Below are 4,868 nucleotides of genomic sequence, written 5' to 3' on the forward strand. Positions count from 1 at the left end.
AAAAAAAAACATTTTTTATTTTTCATTTTTAGAGTCATATTCTATCCCTTCATAGTAGTTACCCTTAATTTTGGCATATATATATAAGTTGTTTTCTCTTTAAAATTTTGAGATACAGTTTCTTCTAGCAGATCAAAATATACCCTAAATCACTAGTGTATGGCTCTGTTCTAGTCTCCCGCCTGATCACATTCTCTCCCCCTTTTTTAAAAAAACTTCTTATTTCTTTTTTTCAAACAACTTCTTATCGTATCAATTCCTTTTATAATATCTTTTGTAATTTTCAGTTTACAATCATCTTCCATTGTTTCATTGTATCAACCCTTATTTTGTACATAAATAAGACTTTCTTCCTTTAAAATTTTAGGAGGCACTTTTTTCTAACAGACCAAAATATACCGAAAATCTAGTGTGTGGCACTGATCTATGCACTAGCCTGATCACATTTGATCATATTCGGGTTTTTATGTATTGTTCTGTTATTGTTTTTATCTTTTTCTTTTTGGTTTTTTTTCTTTCTTTCTTTGCTCTTTTTTTTTCTTTCTTTCCCTATCTTTTCCCCTGGTTTCAGGTCTTTTCTGATTTCTATAGAGTATATTTGCTGGGGACGTTGTTAACCTGTTAGCATTTTGTTCTCTCATTCATCTATTCTCCTCTGGACAAAATGACAAGACGAAAAAAATCACCTCAGCAAAAAACACAAGAGATAGTACCGTCAACCAGGGACCTACTCAATACAGCCATTAGTACGATGTCGGACCTAGAGTTCAGAATCATGGTTTTAAAGATACTAGCTGGGCTTGAAAAAAGCATGGAAGTTATTAGAGAAACCCTTTCTGGAGAAATAAAAGAACTAAAATCTAACCAAGTAAATCAAAAAGGCTATTAAGGAGGTGCAATCAAAAATGGGGGCACTAACTGCTAGGATAAATGAGGCAGAAGAGAGAATCAGCGATATAGAAGACCAAATGATGGAAAATAAAGAGACTGAGAAAAAGAGAAACAACTACAGGATCACGAGGGCAGAATTCGAGAGAAAAGCGATACGATAAGACGAAACAATATTAGAATAATTGGGATCCCAGAAGAAGAAGAAAGAGAGAGAGGGACAGAAGGTAATTTGGAGCAAATAATAGCAGAGAACTTCCCTAATGTGGGGAAGGAAACAGGCATCAAAATCCAGGAGGCACAGAGAACCCCTCTCAAAATCAATAAAAATAGGTCAACACCCCGACATCTAATAGTAAAACTTACGAGTCTCAGAGACAAAGAGAAAATGCTGAAAGCAGCTGGGGAGAACAGATAGGTAACCTACAATGGTAGAAATATTAGATTGTCAAAGACCTAAACACAGAGACCTGGCAGGCCAGAAAGGATTGGCATGATATCTTGTGAGCACTAAACGAGAAAAATATGCAGCCAAGAATACTATATCCAGCTAGGCTGTCATTGAAAATTGAAGGAGAGATAAAAAGCTTCCAGAACAAACAAAAACTAAAGGAATTTGCAAACACAAAACCAGCCCTCCAAGAAATCTTGAAAGGGGTCCTCTAAGTAAAGAGAGAGCCTAAAAGCATCATAGATCAGAAAGGAACAGAGACAATATACAGTAACAGTCACCTTACAGGCAACACAATGGCACTAAATTCATACCTTTCAATAGTTACCCTGAATGTAAATGGGCTCAATGCCCCAATCAAAAGACACAGGCTATCAGATTGGATTAAAAAACAAGAGCCATCGATATGCTGTCTGCAAGAGACTCATTTTAGACCCAAAGACACCCCCACATTGAAAGTGAGGGGGTGGAAAACCATTTACCATGCGAATGGACACCAAAAGAAAGCTGGGGTGGCAATCCTTATATCAGACAAATTAGATTTTAAATCAAAGGCTGTAATAAGAGATGAGGAAGGACACTATATCCTACTTAAATGGTCTATCCAACAAGAAGATTTAACAATTGTAAATATCTATGCCCCGAACATGGGAGCAGCCAATTATATAAGGCAATTAATAACAAAAGCAAAGAAACACATTGACAACAATACAATAATAGTGGGGGACTTTAACTCCCCCCTGACTGAAATGGATAGATCATCTAAGCAAAAGATCAACAAGGAAATTAAGACTTTAAATGACACATTGGACCAAATGGACTTCATGGACATATTCAGAACATTCCATCCAAGAGCAACGGAATACACATTCTTCTCTAGTGCCCATGGAACATTCTCCAGAATAGATCACATCCTAGGTCACAAATCAGGTCTCAACTGGTACAAAAAGATTGGGATTATTCCCTGCATATTTTCAGACCACAGTGCTTTGAAAATAGAACTCAATCACAAGAGGAAAGTCAGAGAGAACTCAAATACATGGAGGCTAAAGAGCATCCTACTAAAGAATGAATGGGTCAACCAGGAAATTAAAGAAGAATTAAAAAAATTCATGGAAACCAATGAAAATGAAAACACAACTGTTTAAAATCTTTGGGATACAGCAAAGAGAGTCCTGAGAGGAATGTATATAGCAATATAACCCTTTCTCAAGAAACAAGAAAGGTCTCAAATATACAACCAACCCTACTCCTAAAGGAGCTGGAGAAAGAACAGCAAATAAAGCCTAAACTCAGCAGGAGAAGAGAAATAATAAAGATCAGAGCAGAAATCAATGAACTAGAGACCAAAAGAACAGTAGAAAAGATCAACGAAACTAGGAGCTGGTTCTTTGAAAGAATTAACAAGATTGATAAACCCCTGGCCAGACTTATCCAAAAAAAAAGAGAAATGAGCCAAATCAACAAAATCATGAATGAAAGAGGAGAGATCACAACCAACACCAAAGAAATACAAACAATTATAAGAACATATTATGAGCAACTCTATGCCAGCAAATTAGATAACCTGGAAGAAATGGGTGCATTCCTAGAGATGTATCAACTACCAAAACTGAACCAGGAAAAAATAGAAAACCTGAACAGACCTATAACCACTAAGGAAATTGAAGCAGTCATCAAAAATCTCCCAAGAAACAAAGCCCAGGGCCAGATGGCTTCCAGGGGAATTCTATCAGACATTTAAAGAAGAACTAATACCTATTCTCCTGAAACGGTTCCAAAAAATAGAAATGGAAGGAAAACTTCCAAACTCATTTTAGGAGGCCACCATTACCTTGATCCCATAACCAGACAAAGACCCCATCAAAAAGGAGAATTACAGACCAATATCCTTGATGAACATGGATGCAAAAATTCTCACCAAAATACTAGCCAATAGGATCCAACAGTACATTAAAAGGATTATTCACCACGAGCAAGTGGAATTTATCCCTGGGCTGCAAGGCTGGTTCCACAACCACAAATCAATCAACGTGATACGATACATTAACTAAGAAAGAACAAGAATCATATGATCCTCTCAATAGATGCAGAAAAAGCTTTTGACCAAGTACAGCATCCTTCTTGATCAAAACTCTTCAGAGTATAGGGATAGAGGGTACATACCTCAATATCATAAAAGCCATCTATGAAAAACCTACAGCGAGTATCATTCTCAATGGGGAAAGGCTGAGAGCCTTTCCCCTAAGGTCAGGAACGCGGCAGGGATGTCCACTCTCACCACTGCTATTCAACATAGTATTAGAAGTCCTAGCCACAGCAATCAAACAACAAAAAGAAATCAAAGGCATCCAAATCGGCAAGGAGGAAGTAAAACTCTCACTCTTTGCAGATGCTATGATACTGTATGTGGAAAACCCAAAAGACTCCACCCCCAAAACTGCTAGAACTCATATAGGAATTCATTAAAGTAGCAGGATATAAAATCAATGCACAGCAATCAGTGGCATTCCTATACACCAACAACAAGACAGAAGAGAGACAAATCAAGGAGTCGATCCCATTTACAATTGCACCCAAAACCATAAGATACCTAGAAATAAATTTAACCAAAGAGAAAGGGATCTGTACTCAGAAAACTATAAAATACTCAGGAAAGAAATTGAAGAAGACACAAAGAAATGCACAAACGTTCCATGCTCATGGATGGGGAGAACGAACATTGTGAAGATGTCAATACTACCTAGAGCAATCTACACATTCAGTGCAATCCCCATCAAAATACCATCCACTTTTTTCAAAGAAATGGAACACATAATCCTAAATTTTGTATGGAACCAGAAGAGACCCCGAATAGCCAGAGGAATATTGAAAAAGAAAAGCAAAGCTGGCGGCATCACAATTCTGGACTTCCAGCTCTATTACAAAGCTGTCATCATCAAGACAGTATGGTACTGGCACAAAAACAGACACATCGATCAATGGAACAGAATCGAGAGCCCAGAAATGGACCCTCAACTCTATGGTCAACTCATCTTTGACAAAGCAGGAAAGAATGTCCAATGGAAAAAAGTCTTTTCAACAAATGGTGTTGGGAAAATTGGACAGCAACATGCAGAAGAATGAAACTGGACCATTTCCTTACACCACACACAAAAATAGACTCGAAATGGTTGAAAGACCTCAACGTGAGACAGGAGTCCATCAAAATCCTAAAAGAGAACATAGGTAGCAACCCCTTTGACCTCAGCCACCGCAACTTCTTCCTAGAAACATTGCCCAAGGCAAGGGGAGCCAGGGCAAAAACGAACTCTTGGGATTTCAGCATGATAAAAAGCTTTTGCACAGCAAAAGAAACAGTCCACAAAACCAAAAGACAACCGACAGAATGGGAGAAAATATTTGCCAATGACATATCAGATAAAGGGCTAGTATCCAAGATCTATAAAGAACTTATCCAACTCAACCCCCAAAGAACAAATAATCCAATCAAGAAATGGGCAGAAGACATGAACAGACATTTTTCCAA

The sequence above is a fragment of the Callorhinus ursinus genome, unplaced genomic scaffold (genome assembly GCF_003265705.2).
Source record: "Callorhinus ursinus isolate GAN/ISIS: 27379988/994484 unplaced genomic scaffold, GSC_fseal_2.0 scaffold45, whole genome shotgun sequence".
Lineage (NCBI taxonomy): Eukaryota > Metazoa > Chordata > Mammalia > Carnivora > Otariidae > Callorhinus > Callorhinus ursinus.